Source organism: Simochromis diagramma, unplaced genomic scaffold (assembly GCF_900408965.1).
Source record: "Simochromis diagramma unplaced genomic scaffold, fSimDia1.1 OVJJ01000413.1, whole genome shotgun sequence".
Classification (NCBI taxonomy): Eukaryota; Metazoa; Chordata; class Actinopteri; order Cichliformes; family Cichlidae; genus Simochromis; species Simochromis diagramma.
The window spans coordinates 3,970,090-3,993,436 of NW_024386948.1; the positions used below are offsets into that span (position 1 = coordinate 3,970,090).

Below are 23,347 nucleotides of genomic sequence, written 5' to 3' on the forward strand. Positions count from 1 at the left end.
TTCCCTTTTTCTTTTTCTTTCTTTTTTTTTTTTTTGATAAAATCAAGTTCTAATATTTGCTTGTATGGTCCTATTCTTTTTATTCTATTTCATTTTTTAATGAAAACATCTGCTTTCACATCATGAACTCCACATAAAGGCTGAAAAAAGGAGGATAAAAACAGCCTGGCTCAGACCTGATAATGGACTCACTGTTCTCACATTTTTGTTGTCGTCTCTTCTTATTTCTTTACTTTACCCATTTACACCCTCTCATTCACTCCACCATCACTTTCCTTTTGTTAATGTTGTGCTGCTCATGTATTTTCACCAATTATACTTTTATTTCCTCCTCCAACGTTTTCAAAAACACAGTCTTCGCTTTATTTTTACACCTTTGAGAGAAAACAAATCCTTAGGATAGAAATTTGAATACAGAAACTTGTGCTTCATATTATGTGTACGTCTTTTGTTTGTATGGTGATGAACAAATTGACCTTTATGTTTATAAATGTCTGTCCTCCAACATAGTGGCTTTTCTAATAGCTTTACAGTGCAGTGGTTTATGCATACACATTTGATCCTGGTAGAAGACACAAATCTGCCATAGATATCCTGCAAATCAAACATGTGGAGCCTGCTGTGGTCAAGAAGTTGAAACTTGAAGCTTCTTCTATTCCTTGACATTTCCTCTAGGTCTTTATGGGAATGGTAGTTTTCAAAAACTTTCATTAATCTTGACTAAAATTCCTTTCTTGCTCACAGTTCATTCAACTTTATGCAAGCATTTTCAGGCATTGGTCTAAACTGAACATGTTACTGAAAATGTAATGTGATTACTTAAACAAGTTACACCCGACACTGTTTAGGATCTTGCCAAATCCCTTAACTAACCTTTGGAGTAGAAGACAACCTGCTCGAACTCCTGAGCCGTGGCCTGAATTCAGCGAAAGAACAAGTCGAATTATTTCTTATGCTTTGTTCAGACTTCCTACTTGTTGTTTTAAATGCAGGCTGGTGATCAAAGCTACAAACTGAAGCCCAACACTTGTGTCTGCATAACGAGCATGAGAGTTTAACTGCCCACAACTTCATTATCACTGCAACAGTGCAGTGAAGTATCAACCAATTGTGCACACATAAAGAAGGCCAGGCAACCCTTCAGGTACAGTGTAGCTATGAAACACACAGCATTGCAGTGCAGGCAGTCAGTGTGCGTCTACTTTAGCATAGCATAAAATATTGCACCTTGTTTTCTTGATTTGCACGAAGACCAAAGTGTAAAAATGTTTTTGTTTTATAGGAAGTGGTGGGCATATTTTTGTCTGAGAGCAGCAACTAGTCAATTCATCACTTTGTCAGTTGTGGCAGTAAAATGTCAACAATGCTGCTACGATGGCTTTGAGCTCTTTATGTTTTTAAAACTTAAGAAGCAAAAGCACCCATCTCTGTCTGCTGGTGAAAACACTTCAAAGGCTGCATCCCACATAATCTACAACAAAGTGGGATGAGATTCTTGCCCTGATATTTCTGTTGTGGAGGCCTTCTAGAACAACAGAAGGCATCTGGAGGCGAGCGCAGCTTTGGACACGATGTGGCTATTCTACCTTTAAAAAGCAACACCAGGCCCTCCGCCACACATACGGTGCACTTCCTCTCTCTCTTCTTTGTGTCTCTCTCAGCAATATGCAAACAGAGGCAGTGAAACAAGCACGGGGGCCAAGCGACACACACGCTGGGTCAGAATCACTTATGCAGACATGCAAAGCAATGCTGATAAAAGGCCCACTCTGACTTTGATGGTGCAGGCTAAGTTCCCCACTCACTTTGCACACTGCACCTTTGCATAAATAACTTCAAGCTGCAGACTGAAAAAAAAAAAAAAAAGATCAGTTCCTGTTTGGCTCCTGTCTGATCCCAAAAGGAGAAACTACATGGAAATATGCTGCTGGAGCATTTGGGCAAGGTAGTAAAGAAAGACAGGAGAGAGAAGCTTGTTGTCTTTGCATATAACGAGCTGGCAAACTGTAAGGTTTCTTCTGCTTGGGACTCACTAAAATACATACTGGTTTTCTCCAGCTAGCATCCTACACTTCATCTGCTGCACACTGTCCCACTGTGTGGGTGTATTTGCATGTTTTCGTGTGTGTATTTGACAAACACCTGCACAAACCCACGGTCTCACCTTTATCAGCCCGATATGAATGTGTGAACATTATGCCTTTGTAAAAAAAAAAAAGTTGGCTTTCCTGTTGTTGGCCTGTTGTATTTATGACTGTGAAGCATATGTCGTGTTTAGACATGAGCGTTAGCGTGAGACTCCCGGCGTGTTCAGTGGGCTTTCACTATATTTAACTCAGTTTCTGTCAAAATAGAACGTGTCCGCGCAGAGGTGATGAACACATGAATATATCTACTATATTTATAATGAACTTTCCCTGACCTCGATGGTTTACTACGATAGTTTTTCTTGGATGTCACATAAATACAGTTACAGTGGTGGATGTTTATATTCATCACTATCCATTTTTAGGCTGGAACCTCCTGTCATACATCGAGAGGCAGACAAAACTCAACTGAACTGATTTTAAATCCAGAACCTTCCTGCTGTGATATGCAAGTGCTAACCACTGTACTACTAGTCCTTCTTGAATCACATGTTAATCATATTTATATTATTACAATTAACCTGTTTGAGCCAAGAGCTCCGGATGCTTTAAACACTAGTCTTGGTTTGGCATGATGATGTCATAGACAACTTTGGCTGTGAGCATAGAAGCCCCACCCACTCACCGCTCAAACGTTCTGTTTATGAGGTGCAGCCAATGGAAATAAAACCTAGCTAAAAAAGGAAGTTTTTTAGAAATTAGGAAGAGCTTGTTTCAGGCAATGAAGTGCAAAGGGTCCATCCATCCATCTTCTTCCACTTATCCAGTTTAGGCTACTGAGGAACTGGATACCGAGGAACAGTTGGGATAGGCTGGTGCAGACTCACCCTGGCCAGTTTGCCAATATATCACAGGGAAATAACCTGGGACTATTTTGAACTGTGAATCCTGCCAATCAACCTGAGCTCTAGTTGAGTCCAAGCATAAAAAGAGTTTGAGCAGAAGATACAGCTCACCCGAACTCTTTGCATCAACCACCTTAATGTTTAAAGGCTTTAATGGTAGCTCTAAAACATGTGTAGTTTCCTCATTATGAGGAGCTGTGGCTGCTTCGTTTGGTTGCTATGATGTTTGCATAGTCCTACCAATCAAAACATGAACTACGCACGATCCGATGCCAGTTCCAGCAGAACAATGACATCTTATTTGTGTTTTTCAAACAGAGAAGGATCACAGATGCCAATTAATTGTTTTAATAACTCAAATACAAGGTTTGAAGAGTGGCTAACAGATTTTCTAAATTTTGGGTTGTCGCAGATATAAAACTACAGGAGTGAAAACAACATGCTAACACATTGGCAGGCACACAAAAGTCATACACATATGCACATAAAGACGTACTCCAGTAAAATAGTTTTTTAAATACAGATTTTTCTGTTAATTTAACTCAAAAGTCTGTCCTCTACACATGAGTTTGCACCCACAAACACAGATGCACAGTTGAACAGCCAGCCTGGGTCTGGATGCCGGCATTCTCCACAGTGATAATGGGGCTGTATCCCACTGTAATGCACAGTTCACTGAGGCTGGCTCTCCTCCAGATGGAGAGGCAGCAAGGAAAAGGAACAGGATGCCATAACCTCGGCTCACACAGTGGACAAGAGCCACAGCTGCAGACGCTCACACACATACACACACCGAAGCGCACAGGCCAGAGCATCATCAACCATCAACCCACATGGATGCTTGCATGTATGAAACACAGAAACAGACAGCCACAAACAGGGGCATGCGATTAAAGACACGACAGAAGTGGTGCAAGAGCACGTCAACATCACGTTCATGCGCACGCTCACATGGAGCGCACTTCACGGAGTGTCGGCTGCAATCGTGCAGCTCCACTGTGTGACAGGAGGAGAAAGTAGGGGTGGTGGAGGAGCTGGAAACGGCGGAGAAGTGGGAGGAGGAGAAGCTGCCTTTTGTTATATTTTCAGCATGACAAGAAAGGCAGAGGAGCCGCGATGTGTGAGAGGATTTGTCGCTGAGAAGTAAGAATGTTATTCCGCCCCGTTCTGACCCGTTTAGGCGAGGAAGCCAAAAAGCCTCTTTTTATAGGTCTGTACCAGAGCTGGCTCAATCCTTCAACGCAGCAGGGGAGAAACTGAGGTCCTAACGAGGTCTTTTTTAAATTTACATTCAGTTACTAGGATTTATTTTGGTGTTTACCTTCAACCTTCAGCTTTCTCACTGATGCAAGAGCATATTTCCAGAAAATGTTCGTGATCCTCGTGCATTTTTGTTTCTTCTCACAAACATATCTCGTAAGCACAAAAACCAAACACCGATCTGAGAACTTGCGTTACATAATAACAACTGCCACCTTGATTTCCTGCAGGAGCCTTAAGTTTACTGGCTGCGGCATGAATCACATTTTTCATCTGTCTTTTATCTGTTGTAAGAACGTTCTAATCTTAGAGGATACAACAGTGCTGCAAAGCCAACGTAACAGGCTTTTCAATTTCAAGGTTTTATTTATGACAGGTTAGATTTTGTTTTTTTGTGTCCATTAAACTGTGTTTTAATTCAGCGATGAAGTTTGTGCATGAGTCTCATAAGGCCTCACTGACACAGGTCTGCAGACTGGTTGGCGAGCCCCTGGTAACCTCTGGTTGCTAGGGAAAAATATGATTTCCCTGGTGAGTGACTTCTGATAGTTGTTTGGTGAAACTGATTGCAAAGAGGTAGCAACAGTTGTACTTGGTAGCAGTTTACCATGGCCCACTGAGCTTGCATGGAAGACAATGGCTTGTCTGCGAACACTTGAGGCATAAAAAAAAAAAAACTCAGATTGAAAGTTGCTCCTTGCCACTGCAACACATTTCAAAAGGTGAAACTTTTACTTTCTCCAACATTCTCCGTTTGTGGTTTGCAGAGTGAGTGTTTGTGGATAGGTTGGCCTCTTCCATTCAATTATGAGCAAGTGCAGCAATTTTATAGTGACCAAAACAAGCACAAGGACATTTTTGGTCCTCTGCAACTGATTTCACCCAGCAACAGCCAAACTCCAGTTACCAGTTGGTGATTACATATTTTTCCCTAGCAACTGGAGGTTACTGTGGGGGTAGGTGCACATCTGTGTGACTGTGGTGTCACTGAAGAAATACAGATTACTCTTAATCTCGGACAAATCTCGGAAATCCTAATTTAACAGTTACTGTAACTAAAAACACAAAAGCTGCTGCAGCCCTGAATCTCGTAGCAAAAAAGATGTGAACATTAGAGAAGAGGTAAAAAGAAAAGAGAGGATGGAAACTAAAAAGGGCCGGATGAGGTGCAGGTGGAGGAAGGGGAGGAGGTTGGGGATAGTATGAGTCATAGGCCGTTACAACCACGAGCCAAACGGTGGCGAAGAGACAGAGACACGTGCGCACACTCAGAAACACACTGAAGTAGAGGAGAGGAAATCTTTAATGGCAGCTTCCCTGTCTCTTTCACTAACATAGACATGGAGTCAAATGGTCAGGGACTGTGGGGAATGGCTGTCTATATTGGAGTCACTGACCCCTCATGCACACACACACACACACACACACGCACACACATGCACACCTACACACACACACAAATGGGTTGGAGTCCCCAAACAGTCCATTAGAGATTAAACAAGTTGTTCAGTCTGTTTCAGACTCCAGGCGTGACTCAAAATTTCAAATTACTCTGCCGGCTCGTCTGCCTCCTCTCCTCTTCCCCGCCTCTTTCAGGCTTTCTTTCTATCACTCAGTTCGCTATATTGTTCCATTAGTGGATTAAGCGTGCTGGTACTGGGGAGGAAGATGGGTGCAATTCAGAGAAAATGAAACTCAGTCCATCAACCTGCATCAGGGGAGACGCAAGACTGGGGTACTTTACCTGCCAGCCCTCATCACCTCTTCACATTACTGCTTTATTATAGATTTCTCTAATAAAACAACACAATATATGAATTCACTGCAGAACTCCTGAGTGCAATTCTAGGATTTAGGGTTTCTCATCCGCGTTATTGAGGGAATAACTAACATTTAAATGAGTTGGCAAAGCCAGACTACAGCAGCTACAGAAATATTTAAAATCATGTTGTGCTTGTGACCTGGTAGTTATTGTTGAATACATCATCATGCTCTGTGAGGGTGGCGATAGATGGGAAATCAGAGGAAATCCACCTTATTGGAAATCTACTAAAAAGTCGTTACGTTAATAAGCCATTATAATTACCATGCATATCACAAGTACACACCCTCCTCTAACTTGTAGCCAACTTAGCAGGCTGTTATCATCCACTGTAATCAGGCAAAAATGCAGGAGACCTCTAGTGGTTTTACAAGGAAACGCATACAATAGCTATTGTTGTAAGCTAGTAAATAGAGCTTTGTGACATGTGCTAAATCCTGTGATCTGGCACATTCAACCCATATCAACTAAATATCACATAAACAAACAAAGAAAAAGTAATGTCATCAAACTTGTGCCCACAGTTGCAAGAGGAAGGTGAAAAATCATCAACTTATTGCAGAATTTTATTAAGGCAAACAAGTGCTAACACAAACCTAATGCTTTCACTCAGCACACTGAAAAGTCTTTTATTCTGTCTTCCTCTCCTCACTCCTAACCGCCCACTGCAGACAGCAGCACCTTCCTGAGCCTGGTTGTGCCAGAGGCTTCTTCCTGTTAAACGTGAGTTTTTCCTTCCCACAGTCGCCAATTTGATTATTCGGCTTTTCTGTATTATTGTAGGGTCTTATAGTAAAAAGCACCTTGAGGTGGCTGCTGTTGTAATTTGGTGCTATATAAATAAAACTGAATTGAATCAGATGAACCTTACTGACACCAATGGAGATATCTATAGGGCTTAGAAAAAACTAGGAACATTGGAAAGGGTTATTTGAATTCATCATCTGATACAAAATTTCATGAAAAAAGGTGAAGCGCTTGAGCTATCTCAATCTGCACTGACTTATTTGACTGATATTTAAAGTAAAATTCTTACTTTAAATGGGAACTTTTTTTACAAGCATGATTTTTAAGAAAACTTCTGAATAAAGTAGGTAATTATTTCTTTACTATGTTTAAAAGCTTCATCGGCTGTGCCCCCTTTAGTTTTTGGACATAAAGGGCAGCTATGCAGCCATCAAAGCATCCAGAATTACAGTGAAGCAGCTGCTTCAACCCCCTTGATTAAAAAACACATGTTAACTACGATAAGTAGCAGTATTATTATGAAACATTGATAAATAGTCCCTCGGTTACCAAACCGCCTGCTTTAAAGCTCTCAGCTCTTGCTGTAATTATCAGCATCATTGAAATACAACTTTCATCATGGAGACTGCTTGGATTCAATTACTGCTTATGCAATACAACCATTAAAGTTCCATTTGCTCTCCTGCACATGCTAATGTGAGACTAGATGCTGTGTAAGGTCTTTAAAAAGGAACATAGGAGGGTTATTAATCGCCTGTCTCTCATTGGCTGATTGTGTTGATGCTTTCATTCACAGAAACCCAGCAGCAACGACGTGTCTGTGCTTTGCCTTTCCTGCTAATGGTTTAGTAAGATTGACTTTACCGCTCAATAGTTCAACTTCTTTCCAAACGCTGTCTGCCAAGAGCCTGCGCACAACATGAGCAGCAGTGCATGGCGCTGATGACTAAAAGGGTTGTTTGTAATAATGGAGTGCACAGAGAGTGGAGTGTGAGACAAATATTGAACTGCATGTTGGAGGCCAGCTATAAGGTCACTATGGCTGTGAGCTACAAACAGCGAGAGTCCACTTACACGCCAGTTCTGTTTGAAAACTGAATCGTGGAAAATTTTATTGCAGCCAACACATATCAGATGAGTTAGGGGGCAAACTCACCCACTCCTCATTCCTTACATATCGATGCTTGCAAAAAGACCCCTCGGCGTCATCTTTGAACACACTGGTTCGGCATCAGTTTTCAAGGTTGATGCATGGTTAATGTTGGAAAAGAGCATGCTGTAGCACATGAAACTGAGCAAGTAGTTTAAGTACCAAAACCTTCGCTGCCAGCACCGCAGTCTCCTCACTGACAGAGTTCTGACTAACTTGCTAAACACCCATCAAAAATTCCCCCCTACTGTGAAGTTTATTGGGCCTTATAAAAAAGGCCCGCCATGTCTTGGCTCATGTCAGGCTCACATCTTGGCTCAGTGTATTGAACCGCCAACGCTAAAGGACATCTTGTACACATCTCTGTGACAACATCTGAAGGCATGGCAACATTTGAGGCCCTGGGCTGTCATCCCAGAGCCTCAAAGTGAAAAGTAAAAAATTACTCTAAACCATTTCGCATCCTTTAGTGGCGCGAAAGCAAAGCAGAAACAGATTTTTCTGCAATCAAGAGCATATACAACTAGCAAGATTGCTCAGTTAGTGGGTATAAGTCCTCCGTGAGAAAGAACGTGTAATTGCTTCATTAAATTATATTGCAGCAATTATATTACAAGCAAATACCTGCAGATTTTCTCCAGAGTACCACACAAGGGCAAATATAATATTTACTGTTAGTTGTATTTAAATAAATAATTCACGCAGCGTGTAAGGATATCAACACATTACATTCACTGTCATTACAAACACCTTGCTAGTACTGGGTTGAACCGTCTTCTGCCTTCAGAAGTGCCTCAAGCCTTCATGACATAGATTCAAGAAGCTGCTGCAAACATTCCTCAAAGAATTTCGTCCATGTTGACATGATGGCAAAACACAGTCGCTGCATATTTGTCGGCTGCACATCCATGATGAGAATCTCCCGTTCGACCACGTACCAAAGGTGCTTTTTTTTGCTGATGGTAGAGGCCATTTGAGTACAGTGAACTGTGACATGGTGTGTTATCCTGCTGGAAGCAGCCTTTAGAAGATAAGTACACTGTGGTCATAAAGGGATGGACATGGACAGCAACAATTTAGGTAGGCTGTGGTGTTTAAATTATGCTCAGTTGGTAATAACGAGTTCAAAGAGACAGGGAAATATCCTGTCCACCATTACACCACCAGCCTGACTTGTTGACACAAGGCAGGATGGATCCATCCTTTCATGTTGTTTCCTGTTTCCTGGTCTACTCATCAGACCAGGAAACATTTTTCTAATCGTCTATTGACCAATTTTTTTTAAATTGTAGGCTCAGTTTTCTGTTCTTAGCTGACAGGACTGGCACCCAGTGTGGTCTTCTGCTTCAAGGTTTGACATCTTGTGCATTCAGATATGCTCTTGAGGTACTGTTACAGGGCATTCTCCTCTAACCTCTGACATCAACAAAGCGTTTTATCACAGAGAACTGTGGAGATGGTTGTGTGGGAAAATCCCAGCAAATCAGCAGTTTCTCAAATATTCAGGCCAGCCCATGTGCCACTAACAAACAAGTCACGTTCAGTTACTTCAAATTAAATCACCTTTCTTCCTTATTCTGATGCTCAGTTTAAACTTCAGCAGGTCGATTTGACCATCTCTGCATGCCTAAATGCATGAATTGCTGCCATGTGATTGGCTAATTATGTTCAGGAGTTGGACAGGAGTACCTAATGATGTGGCCAGTAAGCGATTACAGCAGCTCTGAGGATTAAACTTATTTTCCAGCAGAAGAATGGCAGTAAGTTTTGCAAGGTTGTGCATGTAACTGAAAATAAAAAGCCATAGAGATTTATGCAGTTTTCCTTCTTTTAAATGTGAACTTTTCTGTTTCTATGAAAACATTCTTCCAACTAATAAATAAAAATGTCACGTAACTCACCGATTTGAAGAGGTTGTTAAATTTTGAATAAGTGCTGGGATCAGACCAAAACTAAACAACAAGGGCAGATGTGGCTTGCAGGCAGCACGTTGCTCACCTTGTGTTTATCGGCTCCAAAAAGTCGTGAAAAGGTATTACATAAAAGCTTCTAGCCGGGTCTTTGTGTAATGGTACAATGCATTAGTGCAGACTGCAATACCTCGAGCACTAGGTGGACTCACGGGTCCCCAGAGGGTTACATAAACAACGTACCCAGAACAAGTTTGACGCCTGCATCGCATTTTATCGGTCTCATTTGAAGCGGAGAGAAGCTACATCCATATGTACGCGTGTGTGTGCGCATGTACTCTGAATTTTTTTATCTCTGCAGCAAGGAGGTTAACCTGATTCCCGAGGCCTTTTCAACCGCACTTAAAGTATGTGTGCACACAATGAAGAACACATGCATAACAGCTGACAAGGAGACAGAAGAAACAGCAGTAAGGCATTCAGAGACACGTTCGGGGGGCTCTAACTGATTCATTCAGGAGGCGAACATCCTTTTTGAGACGTGGATGGATGATCAGAGTTGAGACAGCTGTGAGCAGGGGAAACAAGTATGTGAAAAATCACGGTATTTAAAAGTAAAGCAGTATTTCAAAAGCTTGTGAGAGCACGGAGGCACATAAAGGCAACATTTGGTTCAGTTTATGCCCAGCTCAGGGCAGGATAAAAGGCGGCTGCAGCTCTGAATCACCTCAATAACACAAAGTGTCTCATCAAGCCGCTCATTGCTCATCAGAGCAACTGTTATACACCCGTGCTTTCCACCCACGCCACAAGCTTCTTCATCATACAGTTAGACGCACACACACAAAGATCCATCATCATCCAACGAGCAGATGAAGAAGCACAAACACAACAGACCCCCCGACGGGCACTGCCAGCTTCTCTACGCGCCACAGGCTGACTCCTCGTCTGTTGCGAGACAAAAACAAAAACTGTCCATAAAAAAGTTAGCTGCTTGTGACACACATAAACACACAGATGAGCTCATTCAGGTTACTGTGGTTTAGGGATTGTTTTTTATTGTTATTACTTTCACTTTTACCTTAAATGATGAAATAACCGCAGGTGGGATAAAACAGTGAACCACTTATTTGCTTTTATTGTCTGTAATATTGTAACACGCGTGTTCTAAAATCTCCTACTTCAGGGGAGTAGTTTGCCATTTTGAGAAATCCATTTATTCACTTTCTTGCCAAGTCGAGAAGACTGATAACAGTTATAAGTAGACTATATGAGGTGAATGTGAAGCTACAGCCACAACAACGTTAGCTCAGCACAAAGGCAAGCCTGTTGCCCGACCAAAATTAATATAACAGAGCTCTCATCACGTCTAACGAAACAAGCAACATGTTCTTGTTAAATACAGTACTCTGCAAAAGTCTTGAGCCAGCCCACATTTCTTTATATTTTAGGAAAATGGTGAAACAAGTACAAACATGTAAAAACGACATATGAGGCAAAAACACAGTTTGTACAAATCTAACGGGCTTGAAAGTCAATAGTTGTTGGGTCAACTTTTATTCTCCAACACAGTCTGAACTCTCTTAGGCAACTTTCTTGTCATTTCTTTAAGTAGTTTTCGGGTATAGTTCTCCAGGCTTCTTGAAGGACATGAAAAGCTCTTCTTTGGATGTTGACTGCCTTCAGATGATCCCACACTGCTTCAGTAATGTCGAGGTTCGAGCTGTGGTGAGGTCACTCCATGGCTGATGGAGTTCCACTGTGTGTTTTTCTATCTGGGAATATTTTCCCTGCACTGGAAGTGTGTTTGGGATCACTGTCACACTGAAAAATGAAGCCAATGTCAATCTGATGGTTTCCAGATGATGCTGTATGGTGGATGAAATTCTTATGGCACTTTTCTATGTTCAAATTTCCATTGATTTTGACGAGATCCTCAGCACTATTAACATCCCAACCATGACTAAGACGCCATCGTGCTTTATAGGTGGTTGTAGACACAGTTTCAAAATTGGAGTCATCACACTGTCAGACCTGTTGCACAGATGTTCAGTCCAGTTCTTGTGTAATTTGACGTTTTTCTCATTCTCAAGTACATGACTTTTAGATACGAATCATGTGCTCTTCATCTGTCTGTCACTTCTCCAGTTTCTTAGTTTTTTTGTTAGTTTTTTAAGGACACAAGGAACAAATTGTGTTTTTGTGACATGCTGCTTATAACAAAGTGCCTGAAGATATCATTTAAAAATAACTCTTGGCTAAGTTTTCTCTTATGTGTAGACACAACACTGGTTCAACCTTGAGTTGGGCGCCTTTTTTATGCTTAAATGGTTCATAGGGGAGTAGCAGGCAAATAAACTTTCAGAAAGGCTGGTCAAGAGCACTTTAAAACATTTACAAGACAGTCGGGCTGCTTCAAATAAAATGCAAAGAAGTGAGAGATGGCTCAAGACTTTTGCACAACACTATTAAAATGCATTCGATCAACAGCAGCAATCAGTTAGAAGGTTTGGAACAAGCATCTGCATGTGAGAGAGAGAAGGGTGGAAACGGGTACAACAATACAAGCTGACCTTTGACATAATATCCTGTAACACCTGAAACACACACACACACGAGAGTTGTTTTTGCTTCTCTTCCTCTCCTGCTTCAATCGAATCAAGTCTTATCAAATCCAATCAGACCCACTGAGGCGTTTCATTTGGAGTCAAGCAGCAGAGGAGATTATGCACACGGATGAAGAGGAATGGCTTTAATCAGTGTGTGTTTGTGCATACATGCAAAACAGAGGGATAGAGAGCATTTGTGTTTGCGCATGTGTCAGTCTGTGCTGTTGCTGTCTGTGTGACTTTGGCCCGTCTGTGTAGGCTTAGGTGTACTGTGTGTGTGTGTGTGTGTGTGTGTGTGTGTGTGTGTGTGTGTGTGTGTGTGTGTGTGTGTGTGTGTGTGTGTGTGCAGATCATTTTATCCATTACTGTGGCCACTGTGAAACACTGCCAGTCAGACAGATTGGGCTTATGAAACACTTCCACAGCTGTGTTAAAGCAGAAAAACACCCCTGCTGTGTTTCTCCCTCTCTCCTTTAACAAATAAATAAAGCGATTAACAGAATCACTCTAGTTTAACCAACAATCATGCTGAAATCACACCATCCTGCAACCAAGCCAGCACGTTTCTGCTCCGCCCTAAAAGAGGAAAACTGCGGTGTGTTTTATTTGCATAGCTTCACTTACACAGAGGAGTGCAGAAGAACATTTTCAAAAGTAGCAGCAAGCATTACAAAGTAGCTGTGTAGGCGTCACTTGTAGCACAGCAACCAAACGACCACGCAACCAAGCAGTTGCCAGAGGGATTAAATCTGTGGTGTTTTTTTTTTTTTTTCTTTAAATTTTTGGCTGCATCGAGAGTGCTTGACATGTGTGACTTTGAAACACATCACAGCACACATACAGATACACAAGGTAAATCTGTCTTTTAGTTTGAATGCATGATTAATGATGGCCAGCTGCTCGCTTCCTCTTCTTTTCCCTAATAACATATATACAGGATATCGTGCAAAATTTTAAGGTAAACATCAAAATGACAATCTGTCGAGCGCATTAACCTGCAAACACGACAGAACATTAGGATATACTGAAGGCGTGTGGGTGGCTTTGAAAGACAAAACCCACGTAACCCACGCGTGATCTGCAATGTATCGAGAATTCAAGAGAGCAGGGAGTAAAAACAGACTACATCTGGTGATGTAATTGGAAATGCGGACTTCCCCTTCAAGGCATCGCATCCTGTTTGCCAAAGAGTGGAGCGGACGGTGCTCGGGGTAAATTTTAAACAATAAACAGTGTTTGACATTTTTTTAAATCAGCGGGGGTGGTAAACTTGGCTGTGGGTTCCGGTTTCACTCATGACCACTGCTCGGCCATGCTGGCGGTATCACTTTCTATGACCCCAATGACTGAAACGGAGACATCTGACCAAGGTTTCATACTGTTTCAGATGATGTGCAGTTATGAGTAATCTTGGGCTCAAGCATTCATGTTAATACGTCAACAACCACCATCTAAAAATTGATGCACAGCAATCACCCCCAGAACGGGAATGACTCTCTCCATCTGCAGCAACCTCGCCCAGAAGGACAATACACCTTGCCACACGACAAACTGGGTGAGCAGCATGACAAATACCTTGGGGTCCTGACCCGGCCTTCAACTTCTCCAGATCCCAGACCCAAGCATCTGTGTTATGCACCAGAAGAAGACTGACGCATGGAGGCCCCACCCCTATTCAAAGAATGGGGTGCTGCTGCAAAACAACACAATCCCAGGTCCATGCCTTGACTTGGCAGAGCTGTCACATCAAGGCATGGACTTGACTATTTCAGCACTCAACGCTCTCTCTTCTACAAGCCTCATACATTTACATAGTGAGGCTTGTGCCTAACCTAACATTCACACACTCTGATCCATGCACATAGCATAAACTCAAGGAAACGTTAACATGAAGCCTAGACGAGATGGGAATTGATCCACCAATTTTCCAACTGGCAGATGACCTGCTCTGCCTTGAGAGCCACAGCTGCCATCCATCCAACCATCTGTTTTCTTACTCACTTATTTAGGCTTGAAGGGAGGCTGGAGCCTGACCAAGTGTTTGCAGAGAGAAAACAGTATTTGAAACAGTATTAGGTTTTAATTATTATTATTGGATTTTAATGTTGTGTCTGTTTTGTATGAAGATAACACGGTTACTTCAATACAGCTGAAAAGAGATTATTGGATTATTACAAATTAAAAGTTTTACCTGCAAGACTTGCAAAATGAAACATGTTGCTTCTACAAACTTGATCTAAAAACCCAACCACATTGAAAAATACAGGAGTTTGCTAGCAGAGTGCAGAATGACTCACTGGTGTTTAGGTGGTTGGTTTCATAAATCCATCCACGATAAATGGAAAGAAATAGTATTTAAGAGAATTACCCAGTTAAACACTAGTGACATAGATTCAACCTTAATTTGCAGCTGAACTTTGATACTTAACTCGTTAAAAGAAAGTAAAACGGAAAAAATCCTCAAAACTACTTGGATGTGTTTATTTGTTGCAGAAGATTCGTTTGGTTTGGGTTGCAGGCTTCCAGTGCAAATTTTGTTGCATTTTTAAAAAGAAAAAGATTATATTATTTGCTGATTGTATAGACAGAAATATTCCAATTTGGATAGAAAGTGGAATCTGCTCCTAGGGTTTAATCTGTCAGCGGACACCTAAACACAGCTGAGAAAAGTAGGCTGCAGGACGTTGCAAGCTGTAGTGCAGATTACAGGCAGTGATGTAACATGCCATAATACCACTGACCTTCTGTAACTCATAGCTTCCTGGGGAGCCCTGTGTACACATGGTGAAAATAAATAAATCTGCAGCCGAAGGGTGAGAGGCAATGGGAAACAAAAGGCAGGGATAGTCTGACAGTGAAATATATGTTCCCCTCTGTGAACCGGGAGGCATGTCAGAGGATCTCCTGCTGCAGGAAATGATCCCTCCAGAGTGACGGCGAGGCATCTTCGCCGCGAAACACAGGTTGCTTTTCATGATACCCGAGTCTGTACTTTAAGACCACACACGTCTGTGTTTGTTTTCAGCACGATGTGAGCTTAATTACCCAGCGTAATGCGTTGGCATGCACTGTTGTCAGATCAAGCCTATACAAGGTTTTTATTAAATAATGGATGTCACCTGCTGTCAGTGTGATCTGCCACTGAGAAACTGAAGGTTAGCCGAGGTTTTTATCTACTTTGTCAGAGACTTTTAATCACTTAAAAATGCAGTTCTTTAACAACTTCTAAATCTAAGCAATAATAAAATGATATAAATTTTTAATAAAAATTTGATCGTGGAAACTTTAGTAGCAGAGAAAGCTACAATGGGATTTGAAAAAAATAAATGAAATATCCTAAAGTGTGCTAACAAACAAAAATGAAAATGTTAATAATAACTGATAATTGATACATAAGGCTACGTCACGTTCTACCTTCTTCTAATTTTTTGAAAATGTTCTCATGTTGTTGCTTCATCACGATCTCAATGGTGGATGGTAAAAGATTAAATGTCAACTTTTGCATTTTTTCTTTGCTTTTTTAGCAGTTTGTTTTGGTTGTAGTTCAATATCTTGGGTAAAGGATGGGGCTGCCTGCTGTACAAGTGGTTAAAGCGTAGCATTCTTCTTCAAAATGTTTGTATTTGACAGGATCTCATGGACCTATATCTTGTTAATAAATAATAATAGAATACTGAAAAGATACGAAATGTTTAAACTGAGAAAATATGTAATTAAATCTTTTTTTTGATTGTTTTGAGTTTGATGGCAGTACCATGTCTCAAAATTTGAGATAGAACAACCAAAGGCTAGTAAAGTAAATGATACTAATACTACTGATACGGCAGTAGATATCATGATGAAACAAAGTCAAAAATCAATTTTTGATGCCCGCGATCATCAGGCTCTCGGGAAGTATTGCAGTGAAAACAGGCATTATTCTGTTTATGACTATTAGTTAAAAGAGGATCCCAGACAGTGATAAACATGGCCCTGTCTCAACTGTTTGAAGATGTGTTAATGCCCTGAAATTGAAAATGGGCTAAAATATGCATTAAAATAGTTGTAAATTTTCTCAGTATATACATTTTCTGTGGGTTCCTTTTCTGCACTGAGAGACACCAACAAAATTCTGAACAAAAATCTGAAGTTTGGCAAACTTAAGGAAACGACTGATGACTAATTAGTGATTGTTCATCAGCAGCTGAAAACACACGATTCGAGTGTGACGAACCACAGAGCTGAAATAAACCTGCTCTAAAGGAACTGCAGGTGGACATCTAATTAAATCAGTGCACTCTGTTTTTATTTACATATTAGAGCATCTCCCAACTTTTTTTCAGAACTGGCAGTTAACATTTCTTCGCTCTCACACTGCAGGCCTACTTGTTGTTCCTAGAGTATTTAAAAGTAGAATGGGAGGGAGAGCCTTCAGTTTTCAGGCCCCTCTTCTATGGAACCAACTCCCAGTTTGGATTCGGGAGACAGACACTATCTCTACTTTTAAGATTAGGCTTAAAACCTTCATTTTTGCTAAAGTATAGTTAGGGGTGGATAAGGTGACCATGAATCCTCCCTTAGTTATGCTGCAACAGGCATAGGCTGCCGGGGGATTCCCATGATGCATTGAGTCTTTCTTCTTCAGTCACCTTTCTCACTCAGCATGTGTTAATAGACCTCTCTGCACTGAATCATACTAGTTATAAACAGAGATGGTAGTAACGCGTTACTTGTAACGCATTACTGTAATCCGATTACTTTTTTCAAGTAACGAGTAAAGTAAGGGATTACTATTGCAAAAACGGTAATTAGATTACCGTTACTTTCCCGTAGGAACGCTGCGTTACTGCGTTACTGCGTTACTAAAACCGTGATTTTTTTTGCGAGAATGTCTCATGACAGTGACGTAAGCAAGCGCGACGTTCGTGACAACAGCTGTGTGCAGATCAACAATGGATAATATATCGAGTGCGGGAGAGAGTATGAGTGTGCAGCGTTTAAAGCGTGGAAGTACTGACCTTACTTTGAGTTTGATTCCATAAAAAGTGACAAAAACATTAGTGTCCGTTGTGCATGGGAAGAAAACTTCTTTTTACAGCGAAAAAAACCCCTAAACTTCCAAGCAAGCACCGAGTGCGCTACGACGTGATGGGAAACTCACAGAGAAACTCGCGGATTCTTCCACTGACCGCTGCGGCACACCTGCACCAGGGTAAACCTCCACCTACCCCACTCCTGCTTTACAGGTGAAAATAGAGCAAAAGGACCGCTGAGTCTTTGACTTTATTTATTTTCTGCTGTGTTTTACTTGCATCTATTTGAAAGAGTGAGTGTAAACACAAAAAATATTTTATTTTATGTGCTGGAATGTGTAGAAAATAGGTTTAAATGTTAAACTAATTTATTCAAGTCAGAGAATGGTGCATATAATTTAATTTTTTGCTTGATGCATAAAGTTAAAAGATTAAAACTAACAAAACAAGTTAAAAAGAGACTTTTCCATTTGATTACATTTTGTATGATGGATTATGCAGAAAAATTAGAATTGGGCTGAAAGATCTATCGCTTTATTACCTATTCAGGTTGTAAATCGTGTTTTTAAAAAGTAACTAAGTAACTAAGTAATTAATTACTTTTGAAAATAAGTAATCAGTAAAGTAACGGGATTACTTTTTGGGGAAGTAATCAGTAATTAGTTACTGATTTCTTTTTTCAAGTAACTTGACCAACACTGGTTATAAATCTCTGGCTCTTTTCCACAGCATGTCTTTGATCCTGTCTTCCTTCTCTTTCTCCAACAGGTCGCAGCAGATGGTTCTGCTGGAGGTTTCTTCCTGTTAAAAGGGAGTTTTTCCTTACCACTGTCGCAAAAGTGCTTGCTCATAGGGGGTCATGTGATTGTTGGGTTTTTCGCTGTATGTATTATCGTAGGGTCTACCTTACAATATAAATTGCCTTTAGGTGACTGTAGTTGTGATTTGGCGCTATATAAATAAAATAAAATTGAATTGAATTGAACTGAATTGAATTGAACTGAATTGAATAGAATTGAATTGAACATGGATCTTTTTATTAATGTTTGTTGCTATGAGATAAAGCCAAGTTTACTTCTGCAAGAGAATGTGAGGAGGAAATGCACTGCACTTTGTGGTGTCTCATACCAAATGAAACTAAAAGCGGGGACAGAGGAAATGGATCGGATGTTAGTGAGTCCAGATTTGTCTCAGCAAAGTTTCAATTCCTCATTTCCTGTGGTTTGAGACATGCCCATACTCAACGCTGGGCTTTCATATAGCCTAAAATGGAGTGCACATTTGGCTTTCGACTTGTGGTGAAGCAATGTTCTACCAAAAATAACAGGTCCTTTTAACACTTTGGCTGTTAGGCTGTGAGCTGTTGCACAAATGGGTTTGTTAGATTTCTATTGTCTGTAATGTGCGACAACCAACAGCTTGTTGAAAAGGAAATTGCGAAAGTGCATGGAAAAAATAAACAAAATCAAAGAGCATATTGTGCCTTTGGTGTTGATTATTTCAAGCGCCAGTTTAACACCGCTTTTCCCAAATACTGTATTTGTCTCGGTGCCTGCAAACAATCGACCACAAACATTCCCCTGGCGGCGGCAGGAGGAAATCCGAAACCACAAACAGACACACACACACACATATATAGGAAGTGAACCTGAGAGAGGAAGCACATTTCTGCTGTCCCACTTATTTCTTTTCTCTGTGTGCACAACGACAGATCGATGTATATATGTATCAAAAAAGAGAGGAGACCGGCTCCCAAAAAGCCTAGTCAAGGCTCATACACACAGGCCTCTATTTGTATAACTGTGAGGACCCTTAAGCTCTGTTCATAACCTAAAATTAAGCTTTACCCTCAGGCAAAGTTAAAAAAAAAAAAAAAAAAGTCCTCACAAAGATGTATTATAAGTCCACAGGAATGTTTGACAGCTTGCAAAGATTGGACAGTGTTCAGGGATAAAAATGAGTGGAATGTGACCTAACAGGAAATGGACTGACAGCTGTCACACTGTGCATCTGTTACACGCTAAAGTGCAATGTGCTGTATGAGTGTGGCAGATGGGGTCAGAATGAATGGGAATATGCAGTAATTAATGACAAATAGCTAAAATTAGAGCAGAAGCTACATGTCAACAAAGTTAATCAGGATCTACTTGGCTAATTGTTCATGTCATTTTTTAATAAATATGCTAAATACTGTGCCAGCATCTTTACCGTGATGCTTTTCTAACTTTTGACCATAAAAAAATGACTGCTTGAGTTTATGCTAGCAAGCAACGCGACCAATGTCGGGCTTAAGAAGTGGCAAAGGGAAACATAAAATGGGTTTAATTTACATACAGCAATGAATGTTTTAGCTTAAAACAGACTTAAAAGTAAACTGGGAGAACAACTGATGGTAAAATGGCATTAAACCGCAAAAATTGCCTTGTTCTTTTTTACTTTTTTTGTATCTCTTTATAGTTCTAATTAATCTTTTTGGCTGTTTTTACATATGTCGAACCTCTATCAAAAACAAAACACATTAGTTAAGGGCTGTAGCTAATAATGGTCCCATTATACCTGCTGTTCTTTCCTCTTATGCCAGCACTGATGTAAAGGTTTTATCTGAGTGGAGACAACTTGATAGTTTTATCCCATCGTTCAGAAGAATATTGAAAAAAGCACTCGCTTCCTCAGCACTAAACAGGACAGAGCTGTGCAGACGTCACTTTTGACACAAGAAAAACATAATCAATGCGTCGGTAAAATGGGCCAGCTATAGATTTAAGAACATATTAGAAATGACACATTATGTATTATAAATTTATAAATAACATTATGAATTTAAAAACAATAGTTTAAATTTTGTCACTGGAGCTTTTTGTTTGCGTGAAGTCTTTTACAGTTAAGTAGAAACTGTTGCAAACATTCAAAGAAAAATGCTGGTGTGACATGTGCAAGCCACCCATAGAAAACAGTTGTGTCAGGAAAGGCATCTGGCTAAAAATCTGCCAAATCAAACATGATCCCTTATTCACAAGTTCACAAGGGAATAAGAAGAGTAGCTTAGTCGAGATAAGTCTGTTACAGTTGGGGAAGAAGACTTCCGCTCACCCCCACCCATGTGCACACACAAAGTGTTGGCCATCCACCCAAATTCATTCATAAAAGACCCACCCCTTCCCCATCCGCTCACACACACTCTCAGCCATCCGGGACAGTCACAGGTGGTCACCAGTGCTTTATCATCTGCTCCTCTGGTTTAGAGCCAGAATATTCCAGATCATGTGATCCTCATGAATACAGATCTACTAAACCAACACCACAGACTTTTATCACACAGTATAGCTGGGATTCAGTGGGAGAGTGCACTGTAATCGTCCAGCCTATACAAGGAAAACTGTGGGGATATTCAGCAGGGGTGTAATGAAAAGGACACTAGATACATGAATAGCCTGCCCACAGCCACACTCAATCCAATTAGTTTAATCAATGGTGTATTCAGTGCACTCTTGAGAATGAAACATCCATCCATTTGCCATTTAAAAGTCCATGAATGAGTAAAGGACATACACTTATTTCAATTTTAGCTTCTTAAAAGTGTTTATTTTATTGTTAAGAAACAACTGTGACGAACGCCCCGTGGAATCACTTAACTGACCAATGTTGTATGTCCTCCTCACAGGGGTCTCAGATTTATTTTATAGTTCACAAAAACAACTCTCATTGACAGTAGTCTGTGAAGTAGGCGAGTCTCCGACACAGCCTCCATGTAACGGTATGCAATGACAGAAATGAGCCGTGTCCATGAATGGCGAGCGGGATGACGGTCAAATGAATGAAGTACACTCTGGGGGAAATGGGTCTTAAAGCAAAAATCCCCCACGGGCGTGTGAGAAAAAGCATGATTTTTTTTTAGAAAAAAGAAAAAAGATGGAGACAGGAAGGGAGAGTTAGAAAGAGATGTACTCACCCCGAGGAGCAAAAATGAGTCAGCTACAGGCAGGGAGAGAGACACAGAGATGGAAGTGATGCGTGAGTCTGCGGGACGATTTCCTCTAAAACGCTAAAACTCGTAGAAAGCAGCCCGACAGAGGCGGCAGACGTGGTGCAAGGAGGGAGGAAAAAAGTCCACCTGGTCAGTCCGTGGTTTCGGTTCACTTTTGTGGTTTTAAGGCGCTCAGTGATGAACTTGAGTGTGATTCATCAGCGTGGCAAAACGCGGCCGCGGTGCCTGGGTTAGACGAACTGTCAGCACGAGTTTGGGGTGTATGATGCTCGTGAGGTGTCACTATGTCCGCTTGCTTCGCTATCCGCCTCTGAAACTGGCTGCTCTAACGTGGAAACGCCTTTTGTCTCTCTCTCTGCCCCCTCCTCTCTCTCTCTCGGTCACGGTTAAGCACGCTGTCTGATTCGCCCTGAGATCGTCTGTTGAAAACAACGCCTCACTCTGTCAATAACACGACGCTATATATGGCAGCAATAATACTAATGCTAATACTAGTATTACTACTACTACTAATAATAATAATTCGATTTTTGAAGGGACTTCAGGGGGCTGTGAAGCTTGAGGATAATCAAATATTAGATTGTGTTCCCTGTAACACACTGTCATCTTATCTTCTTAATTTCCTTTCAATTAATGCTTTTGGGGATAAGTAAGGGACATCTTTAGCTTGCATTTCTTCAGAGCTTCTGGATAGCACTGATTCAGGCATTCCCTCGATGTCAATTTGTTCGCCATTTGCACAAATTTCAAGTATCCGATGTGTGAATGCTGCTTTATCCTTGGCTCAGCACTCTCGTTTAGGGCACTTATCCAGGACCCTAGCTGAGATGTGATGTTCATATGGACAGGCTAACCACTGAAGTAACATTAACACCACTTTAGATTTACCAGCTAACCTGACAAGAGTCTTTGGACAGCTTCAAACCTGGGAGCTTCTTGCTGTCAGGTGACTATTGTGCTAAGCTGTTTTATTGGTTTAGCTTTCTTTTATTGGCTTAGTCATGTAATCAATCTAAAAACACCATTAATGACCCTCAAGCTTCACAGCAGTGATCACTAGTCTCTAATCTTCTTTCCATCCAAATATTTTATGTGTTTTACCTTCTCCTACTTTTAGTTTAGCCCATGGTAATATGGACTGTTATATGTTTAGCACTCACTTAGTCCTCAAAACACTTTGACACTGCAAGATGAATCCACAGACACATGCTCAAACCCACACAGATGCATCACTGGGTAACTTGGGGCATTTCTTCAATTGATCTCTTATTAAAATAGGGCCTTTTTGGAGTATAACCCAGAGAAATATTTGTTATGCATTTAAAGTTAAAGAAACAAACAACCAGCAGGAATAACACGACGAGCACACATTCGTGTTCTCTTTAGTTCTCGGTAAAAGGAGCAGAGTGGGAGCTCTTTCCCATTCTCCATTTTCCCTCTGATTCCACACATACTCTCTCAGTTCCACACACACATTTTTCGAAGCTGATGTCACTGAGCCGCTATCCGGTCTGCAAATCCCTCCTCCTGTTCCTTTCTCTCTGTCACAAACATCCCCCCCAGCTTCAACTCCATTCTTTTAAAAGTGACAGCGAGCCAACAGAAATTGTGCTTCTGGGTGCTGATCTCTCAAATGAAGTTAAAGCATTCATTAGTTTCTCCCTTCTGGCCTCCGAAAGAAAGGTTTCCCCCTTAGTACAGTGAAAAAGGACACAAGTGGGAAAACAGCTGCAATTATAGAGTTTATGTCTGTATTTCAGATATTTCTGTCACAAAATTGCTTTAAAAACGACCGATGTCTGTTCTTTCAATGGGAATAAAATATTATTTCATTGGTTTCACGTTACACATTCTGCAACA

At 40.9% G+C, this 23,347-nt stretch overlaps 1 protein-coding gene across 1 annotated transcript in view; it reads right to left on the minus strand.

The window, feature by feature from the left end:
* Window positions 1-21,839, minus strand: part of LOC120737498 (astrocytic phosphoprotein PEA-15) — a 51,824-nt gene extending 29,985 nt beyond the window's left edge. The window contains exon 1 of the mRNA XM_040038247.1: window positions 21,452-21,839. The gene's annotated coding sequence lies outside the window, so the exon portion shown is untranslated. The remainder of the gene's footprint in view (window positions 1-21,451) is intronic.
* Window positions 21,840-23,347: the final 1,508 nt, after the last annotated feature.